The following is a 10,755-nucleotide window of genomic DNA, read 5'->3' as shown; positions in this document are numbered from 1 at the left end:
CTTCATCCAAGTGATTAAAATAGATCATAAATAGTTGAGGCCCCAGTACTCCACTAGTTATAGCCTGCTAACCCAAAAATGACCCATTTGTCTCCACTCTCTGTTTCTTATTTGCTAACTAATCATCTATCCATGCTAATATGTTACTGTCTACACTATGACCTCTTATTTTGTGAAGTAACCTTTGATGTGGCACCTTGTTGAGTGCCTTTTCAAAATCCAAGTACACCACATCTACAGGTTCCCCTTTATCCACATTGTTTATTATTTATTCAAAGAACTTCAATAAATTTGTCAAACATTATTTCCCTTTCACAAAACCATGTTGACTCTGATCATATTATGATTTTCTAAATGTCCTGCTATTACCTCCTTAATAATAGAATCTAGCATTTTCCCTATGACAGATGTTTGGCCATTGGCCTATAGTTTCCTGCTTTCTGTCTCCCTCCTTTCTTGAATAGAAGTGTCACATGTGATCTTCCACTTCTTTTAAGACCCTTGGAAGCAGGCCATCATGTCCAGGGAACTTGTCAGCCTTTAGTTTTAACAGATTTTCTCGTACCTTTTCTCGATTGATTGTGATTGCTTTAAGCTCCTCCTTCCATTTTACTTCTTGATTTTCAAGTACTCATGGGAAGTTTTTTGTGTTGTCTATAGTGGCAGCAGACAGAGCCGGCCCTGCCCATGGCTGGGATTTTCTAGTGCCACTGAAACTCCATGGACATTTGGCTGGCTGTCCAAATTTTCCATTCTTGCCCGCAACGGACCCTGCTGTGGGCGGGACTGGAAAATCCCAGTCAAAATATCTGTTCAATGCTTCCGCCATTTCCTATTATTAATTCCCCAGCTTCACCCTCTAAGGGACCACCACTAACTTCAGCTACTCTTATTCTTTTTAATTGCTTGTAGAAACTTTCACTACCTATTTTTATATTGTTAGCTAGCTTTCTCTCATACTCTAATTTCTTTCTCCTTTTTTTTAGTCATTTCATTCATGGTTTCTGACATCTGTCCAATCTTCTGACTTGCACTAATCTTTGCAGTGTTTATTGCTTTTCTTTCAATTTTATACTATCTTGAACTTCCTTAGTTAACCACAGAAGGTACATCCTTCTCATAGAGTTTTTCTTTTGTAATGAAATATATTTTTGCTGAGAATTATGAACTATCTCCTTAAATAGGTGCCACTCCTCTACTGTCCTAGCTTTTAACCTACTTTCTCCGCTCACTTTAGCCAACTCTGTCTTCATACCCTTTTATTTTTCCCATAATATAAAAATCTTTTATGTTGTCATTATTTAGGAAAAATCCATGTAATAACCTGCCTTATTTATCTTGTCAGTTGTAAACACCCTACCGTGTCTCTTTGAAAACCAAACACCTCTCTACTTATGTCAAAATGCAAATTTCATTCACACCCTATCCGCTGACTTATCCTAGCTCACTCATTAGCATTTGAAATGCCCTTTCTACGCCTAACTCTTTTGATAATTTCAACCTTGCAGTCTATTTGTCTCTAATTTAATTAAATTATAGACAGAGCCATCCATACACAGACAAACATAAGCCTACTTTACAATACCCCACAATAATTTTATGAAAAATATGATAGTTTTGTGACAAATCTCTTTGTGAAAGGTGGCCATGGAACTATCACTGGTGGAGGCGCTCAGAGCCCCTTGTAATGTCTTTCCTAAGATTTGACCAGTATCCTTCATGGTTGAAGCTAACAGCGTAGCCTCACAGCACGGGTTAGGAGAATGCTTGCACCTGAGTTGAGAGCACAGCATGCATCCCAAAGACCAATGCTGTCGCCAATCGGTCAAGTGGAGTGGGGCATAGATGGATAGGGTTTTGGACAGCCATGAAGCGCATTACACACTGGTAATCCAAGTGATGGACTGCACTCTCCCGCATGCATAAAGGGGTCTTTAAACTTAATCAAGGGTTCTTAGGACACATGAGCTAGCCCACATATTTCTCTCTTTGACCCTGCAGGAGAAAAACATCAGGATCATGAAGCCTGGTGATTTAGCGGTATGCCTCATGGCTTAAGGGGAGCAGAGCAGAGGAAGAAGAATAGTGAGGCAGGGGCATCTGGCTCAGCAAAGGGAGGAGTGCCTCCCTCAAAATGAAGGGGTGGCAGGGACTGCTTTGCACAAAGCTGAAGATCCACAGTGAGCCATCACTTGTAGGCACTTCGCTAGATCCAGGGTCTATAGACAGTGATTGCCAATTCTGCAGATGACTGAGAACCAGTATCGCTGAAGATTGAGTATGTCTAGAGAACTGGTTGGTCACATGTGCCACCTGCTGCCGGAATTGTCATCATGGGGACATGAAGTTCATCCACTTCCAGTAGCCGTGAAAGTGACAGTAGCGTGCAATTTTTACACCAGTAGCTCCCTCCAGGGCTCCACAGATGACCTGTGTAGGATCTTGCAAGCGTCCATGCACAAGTTTATCCAGAAGGTCTTGGATGACATCTTTGCGAAGGCACAGAACTTTGTGCATTTTGACTGGGTTCAGGAAAGCCTGGAAGCAAAAGTGCTGAGATTTGCGCAGATCTCTGGTTTTCCACAAGTACGGAGTGTCATCGACTGCACGCACATGGTGCTTAGCTCACCATGGCACTGTGCAGTCAACTATGCAAACTGCCTGGGCTTCCACTCATGAATGTTCAGCTGGTGTACGACTACCACAAACGCATCCCCCAGGTCTGCACACAATGTCAATGGCGCGTCCAAGACTCTAGCAGGTCTCAGATCCCTGACATCTTCCAGGGTCCAGAGAGGCTGCAGGGTTAGCTCCTCAGGGACAAGGGATATTGGACTTGGATTTTGGTGGAGCAAATGATAGGCATTTTGAAAATGAGGATCTGGTGCCTCAACAGGTCCGGGGGAGCAGTGCAATATAGTCCATCGAGGGTGTTGCGTATCATCGTTGCTTGCTGCACACTACACAACCTGGCACTACAACGGGGGGTCAGACCTAGCTGAGGAGGAGATGGAATAGCTGTACATCTCCTCCGATGAGGAGGACTTTGAAGGGAATGACAGTGATGTGATCCTCGAAGGGGAGGTTGCTGGCGATGAGGCCATCGCCTGGCTAGATGAGGCAGGTGTGCTCAGGAGGCCCACAAAGCCACAAGATCTCTGGAGGATGGTGATGAGATGCAGTGAGGACAGTCCTGACAACCTCACCTTACATCTGTGAATGGTTCACTCCTGTGTGGCTGACGGCAGCACACATACCCTCAGTGCTCAGGCTCATGTCATGGAGACGCAGCAGAGGCCCTGGTAGCCACTAGATTCCAGGAGGAAGATAACGACATATAGTGAGGACACTCCTTCAATCTTCACATTTCCTTTGTGGATATCTGACTCCTGTCTGTCTGAGGGCAGCTTGCTTGCGCTCTGTGATCAGGGTCATATCATGGAGACAAGGCCATGAAACTTTAAATGCACCTGATCCTTTGTCCGCCTTCAACACCTGACCCCTACAGGAGCACAGCGTCACCGGTCACAGATGCAGACGAGATGGGGGCCAGCCTCACTTCAAAGGTGCTGAGAGCACACAGAGAGAATGACAAAACTCTGTGATGCCTGCCCACGACATTCTGGTAGCAATGACAAGCACCATCGAGATGCAGGCACCACTAATGTGTTCAGTGAGTGTGAAGCCGGACCATCACTTTGCTCTGAAGGTTACACACTGCACAGGGAAGAGGCCCTGGGCTGAGACACCTGCCTTAATCTTGTACTGGAACCTAGGTTTCACATCTGAGTGACATGAACACTGCTCATGAGAACAAGGAGCCATAGGCAAGGAAACATTCTTGGGAGTTTATTTGGGAGTGAACATTATGTACAAGTGATTAACACCCATGCCCAGGCTGTGCAATTACATCTTCTTAACCTTCCTAACCCTGATGCTACCTCTTTGTGCCTTCCCCCTACTCCCAACATCCACAGCGGAGGTGGAGACAGCCTGCTGACTGCTATACCTTCTCTGTGATGTCCTTGACAGGTATCACTGGAGAGCTGAGACCTGGAGGGCACCAGACTACTTTGGGTGTCCTGCTGTGGGCCAGCTGCACCCTCCTCAGTCTGTTGAGCTGGAGTTGCTGGGGTCACAGGAAGAGGGGATCCAGATTGGCCAGGCACGCCCGGAATCACCTGGGTGGATGGCCCCGGGGTGTCAAGCTGCTGGTCCTCCTCCCTATGAGTGTCCAACAGCCCCTGACTGACTCCTTGAGGAGAAGGGGAAGCTGGAATGAGATTGAGCTGCCCTGTGACTCGCTCGTGTTGACACTGTTGGAGGCCAACTATGGCATCGGCGACGAAGTTCAGCCCACGCAGCCATGCAAGAGCGATGTCCTGGACCAAGATCTCCACAGCGGCCAACATCCTTTCAGTATTGACCTCAGTGCGTTGGCATGCTGGCACTATCATCTCAGCCTGAAGGTGGAAGGACTCCTCCATTGTGCCTTGCAATCTGAGGAGCTAAGCAGACATACTTTCCTGATGTTCCCAAGCTTGTCTTTGTAGCTCCAGCAGCTGACATATAGCCGAATCCAGAGGTTCCTCATCTGACTCGGACTCAGTAGATTTCTGGCCTCCAGCAGTCCTCTGAGTGCTGGAAACCTGGGAAGTCCCCTGCTGCCGCCTGCTGCGGATCAGACAGTGCGATTGTGACCCCCGATGCTACTGTAGAACTAGGTCCCATCAAGGTGTGCATCTCTATGCTGGTGAAGGGTGTGGGTGAGTGCAGTGATGGGTTTTCAATTAGGCTGTCATCAGATTCTTCTTCCATGGTGTTTTCAGGGCTTGAGTCGAGGACCTGGCTCGTGGATCCCCTCGGCTGCTTCCCAGATACACCTCTCCCCAAACCCTTTCATGTGCCCTGGCGCAAAGTAAAGTGCCGCCTCCCACATTTTGGAAACACACAGTCCCCTTATGGAGCCTTCACATACCTTCTATGTATGCCCATTTTAATAATGGTGAAACACTCACCCTTGCAGATCTCAGAAGGTCATTCAGGTGTTTGTGGCACTGCATCCAGGTTTGCTGGATGTCCTCCAAGCTGCTTACTTCTGCTGCCACCTCCGTCCGGGCTGCTTTGGTCAGACTGGGAATCTCCTCTTCCTGTCAGCAGGCATGAGGACCTCCCACCTTACAGCCTGGAGGAGGGTTCTCAGGGAAACCTTGGGGCTGTCCTTGACCTTTTGCCCTCCCCATCACCTGACTCCTTTCTCTCAGCCATGTCAGGAGAGACATAGAAATTTAACAGCCTGATGCTCCCTAAACACTTGATACTCATCTGGCTAATGGGTCAGCTGCATTCCAGTGCTACTTCTCCCCTCTTGAAAGCTTCTCATCAGTACTAACAGTCATACATATTTAAACATTTTCACACATCTTTTGCAGTGGCTGAAATGAATTCTACTTCACCTGTAGCACATCTCAAAATGATCCCTGGTGCAGCTGACAGTCCCGTGCCAGGAGATCCCTTTAAATGTGTGGTCATGACCTTCTCCTGGGTCACAGCCTGTCACTTCTGTATCCCAATGTTCCACCCTCATTGGCTTATTGGGCGCACATCCCCCATCCACAGAAGCAGTTGGCCAGATCCCCACCAGGCGTATGTTAATTGGCACTACATGTATTATGCATCATTTTTCAAAGATGGGGCTGGGAGTTGGCGAGCCACCGACTTCCGAAATGGATCCTCACCCAATGCCAAGGTTGCCAATTCCAGCCCATGAGCTCCAAGCTCTGCACAAAGTTCTGTACCAGATTCAAGCCAGACTCCTCCATGCTCCTTGACAGTGCCAGGAGGCTGTGTGCCAATGCACCCAGCATTTCAGTGTGCATCATGCTTGGCATTACCCTTTCTATCACCTCATTGAATCCTTCTGGAAAACTGGCAGGTAAACTGTCCCATTCCCTGGCCTGGCTGCACCTCAGTCATGCCCGGTGACTCACCATTATAAAGCTTTTAAAGTTTCACACCAAAGATTATTAATTAAGCACAAAGCTGTAATGGATTTTTAAAATCTTACTAAAGGATAGGAAACATTGCAAGGAAACATCTTTATTATTGAAAAGACACGTATTAAGATGGCTGGGGAGGGGAGGGTTTATGATGTCTGTCTAGTATGCGGTTATGAATGAAGCATTGATGGTTTGTGAGTTTGAAGACTTCGAGTAGGAAAGTGACTTCATGTTGAAAGTTGTAAAATGCAAATTCTGAGTAACATCTCACAATGCTTGCAGTGCTGGCAAGGAGGAAGCTGGTTTCAGTGCACTCGCCTCAAGGGTAGAAGATGGCCTTAACCATCCCTATTTTTGACTCCAACCCAGGTGACATCAACTACTGGTGCCGCAAGCCCCAAGGGTCACACATTGAGGAGGAAGAGGAAGCCTCAGAGGGTGCAGTGTGTCACATTCTTGTTCTGCTCCCAGCACCAGCACTGGTACTAGCACCCTGGTGGGTGTGCATGCCTCAGAAGTAAGGGAAACACAAACAGGGGAAGGCACATCACAGTCGCACATGCAGCTGTTAGATAATGAGATGGAGCAGGCCTCCTGCAGTCGGAGGAATGCTGGAGGCGACCAAGATGCTGAGTCTCAGTCGGATGTTGAGCCTCTGGCATAGTCCCTAAGGTGGCAGATGCTGGACCTCCAGTGCGAGGTGTGTGGAGATACCAGGGGGGTTGCGCGCACTGACACAGACACTGGAGGAGTCCATCCAGGCCGCGGTTGCTGCGATGACCCACTCTATGGAATGTATGGCTCACTCCACTGACAGACTGTCAACTGTCATGGAGGGCCAAATCCACCAGATTACTGATGCAATAGTGAGTGTGTGTTCTGGCCTGCACTCCATCGACTTGTCTATGAGCTTAGGGGCTCAGAGCCATTGCGATATGGAGATGAGGAGCCTGGAGTCACATCCAGATCCTGGCCCCTCTCAGGAAAGCAGGGAGGCCAAATGGACCTCATGAAGGAGGGTGAGCAACAGCTGACACCACCAGAGACACCTCTTAAGGCACTTCTGATGGAGTCAGCCTCCCCTCCACCTCTCTGCCATAGGTACAGATACCTTCAAGTACCATGGCAACAGATGAGCCTCCTGCCACTGTGCAGGAGACTCCTACCACGCCAGGGTCCTCACAGTCTCAGGCAACTAGAGGATGACCGCCAAAATCATCACAGACAAGGGGCACAAGAGTCAGCAGCCTGACTCCAGCAGAGCTGCCAGTAAGAGGGGAGCACCACACCACAGCACCCAGAAAAGATTCAAGAAAACCCCACAATAGTCATGCTTGGGTGCATAATGGTATATTTATGATTTGTATTATTTGAACGTGTTAATGACTCTCTATGTATATAAACGATGTCTTGTTTCAACATCTTGTAAAACTTCACTGGTTTATTTATTGGATGTATGAATATATGGAAAAGGCTTCTAGTGATGAACTTTTTGAGTTTGTAAATATGCATACCCAAACGACTGACATGTTTGGGATGTTTGAATTTGTCAAAGGTGCCGAACTGGTTTTCATGTCGTGTTGGAGCATGAAGAAGGAAACATTAGTCACAAGGCTGCTATAAATGGCACCCCTAGACTGCTTGCAGGAACGCTCCTGTCATGGAGCTGGTGGCCTCCCCACTTGGCGGAAGAGGGGGCAGGGGATGTGACACCACAAAATTGGTCCTAATTAGGGTTTTAACTATTTAAACTCCCAGCCCGCTGACATACAGTGGGCAGGCATTCCACCTCCCAGGGGGATACTTCCCCCTCAGCAGTAATATGTGAGGGAGGTGACCCAACATGGCTCCCTCTTTGTTTTAATTCCCCCTCCCCCTCAAGCAATGACCACAATGATCTCCACTCATGTTACCATGGAACAGAAAAATTCAGCCCTATATTTCCGCTACACACGGTAAACCACCTGAATTTCATGACTTCTTCAGGACCTCATAGTGATATAGTCAAAGGTTGAACGATGCAAAATCTCTCCAACATTGAGTACAGTTTGAAATGCTTCCAGCTGCTTGTCCAGCTACAATCACTCTACCTGTTACACTATTGGCTTACAGTATTATCTGAAACTTAGCAGGAAGAATCACAGCTCCCAGTGAAGGGCCTAGCCTGCTTCCTCTTCTTGTAAGATGGGTAGCCATTAAGTGGCTTGTTTGGTAAGTGTGGGTTTAATTCTTGGTGGTAACTCTGCAGTTCAAATATAACCCTTTTGCTATGCCATAGGCCACAATAACAGTACTTTGACCACAATATACACACAGCACAAAGTCCAAAACCTAACATACCAGATAAAACCTCCATTGGAAAAAATGGATAATTTTAATGAATATAATTCCAGAAAACATTTTTAACACAAAGTTGTCATTTCTATGGTACCGTAATTAAAATTTATGAATAAATGTGACATGCCATCTGAGAATGTGTATGGATAGGCACATTCTGCACCTACTGTGATACAGTTTTTGCATTTTAGTCCGAATTGATAAGCAAAATATCTTTCAGTGGCAGACAAATCGCGAATAATTTGCGATATTTTCCATCGCTGAATGTACAAGCCAAAAATAACAGGTAAGACACTTCACCAGGAGAGCAAAAATATTTGGTAACCAAGGATAGTTTAGCTACCATTCCCAAAACTTCTTTCACTTCCTATTGAAAACAATGGAAATTCCCAACATTTCTTGGAGGGAAATGATTATTGTAGTTTTTTGGCAGAAAGTTAAATAAATATTTTTAAGTTCATCTTTTGTTTGATTGATGTTCACAGAAGAAAGTTCCTGTGTGGCTCTGTTGCTCTTTTAGAAAGTCATATAAAGTAGTTATTTTTATTATCTTTTTATTGCATTAGTTCAGTATTTCCTTGAGTAAAATAACATACAAGGTACTGAACAGAAAGGGTATTTCATAAAAAAACACTGTACCCATGGCAGATTTGCAGGAAGTCAGTTAATGATATTGTTCCTGTGAAGATTCATGGTGTGGATATTGAACTAGTTACTAACTACAAGTATCTAGGTGTCAAAGTGGATGATAAGTTGAATTGGAGAGAATAGTGAACAGTTGTGACGGCCAAGAGTCATGCACGATTATATTACCTCAGAAAATTAAAATCATTTTGCGTCAATCTTACAATCATGAAACTCTTATGTACGGCTGGAGTTGAAAGGGCTACCCTTTTTGGATACCTTGCCTGGTACTGTTGTCTTAGGAAAGCAGATTCTTTATGTGTACAGAGATTATTGAACCAGACAGGAAGGGTATTGATGAACAGATCTTTTTTCATGAAAACTGCTCTTGAAGAATTTTGATGAAAGTAAAGCGTCATGAACTTGAGAATCACCCTTGTCTCAGTATTACTGTCGGATTCATCCAGGGAAAAGACCACAATCCCCCAGTGCAGGACAAATTGGCTCCTGAACTTGTTTGTGCCCTTCTCTGTAAGAGCTTTTAACAGGAGTTTGATGTATGGATGAGGATATGAACTCAGGGTGGGGCTCACTGACTGATTATTTTAAATAATTTGAATAGTTTAAATATATATTGATTATAGTTAGACATCTATGATAGGGTAATTTTCTTTTTTATTGTTATTATTCATTTATATGTAACTTTTTAATGTACAAACAATGTGCCCAAAATGAATTTCTTTATGGACAATAAAGTGAAATTTAATTGATTGACTGAATTGATGTTCTTCACTGCTTTTCTTCCTCAAACCATAATATTCCCCATGCACAAACATTCTACAGTAAGCTTGTGTTCCTAAAAAAAAAAGTTACCATATTGTGCAATATTGGATAAAGCGTTATAGTATATTACTTATCCCCTTTTTTCTGTATTATGGGTTGGAATTTTACCAAGTCCCAGTTGTCCTGCTGCCAGGACCAAAGGTGGGCGCTGGGCCCATGTGAACGGACAGCAAGATCTGGTGGGATATTACTGGTGACGGCCAATTAAGAGCCCACCACCAGGACTGTTGGGAGGATGTTGGTTATAGATTGCTATTTCTGAAAGAAGTCTCTGCACTCTTCTGTAGATTAACACCAGGCCTTTATTAACTATCATAATTATTTACACATGTACAGTAAAGGGTACAAACTAGAAGCTGTCTGCATGCTTAGGTTCTATACACGTCTCTGCTCAACACCACACTGACCCCAAGTCTGGGCTATATGTCTTCTTACATCACTGTGTAGGCAGTACTGTACTCAGTCCCATATTAACCCTATATGTGCTAGACCCTTACACTACAGGGACCACCATCCAATTGAGGACAGCAGCCTGCCCCTCAAAGCTGTTGGCCCAATCAAAGTCCAGGCAGCTCAGCAACCGCACTAGTGGAGGTGGCTGCCGCTGAGGCTGCAGGAAGAAGAGGGCAGGTCCAGGTAAGCTGGGACTAGGCAGGCTCCAGCAATCAGAAGGATGAAACCTCCAATGGCAGTGTCAAAGCCATAGCTGCCAGGGGCCATAACCAGTGGAGGACTCCTCCACAGGCCATGGATTGGCCACTAAGGAAGGCCTTCACCCCTGGAAATCTACTGGAGGCCACAAACTTTACCTGGGTTTTGCACCATGTGGAAAGACCCAGTCCTGAGGTGGATAAAATGTGGGAACGGTGGGGGAATGGGAAGTGACTATTAATTGATCAATTAATTGGTTTAATTGGTTGCCTGCTTCCAGTGCTACTGTTCTTCCTACCAT

This window comes from Carcharodon carcharias, chromosome 1 (assembly GCF_017639515.1).
Source record: "Carcharodon carcharias isolate sCarCar2 chromosome 1, sCarCar2.pri, whole genome shotgun sequence".
NCBI lineage: Eukaryota > Metazoa > Chordata > Chondrichthyes > Lamniformes > Lamnidae > Carcharodon > Carcharodon carcharias.
The sequence above is the reverse complement of the archived record's forward strand: the minus strand, read 5'-3'. Positions refer to the sequence as shown.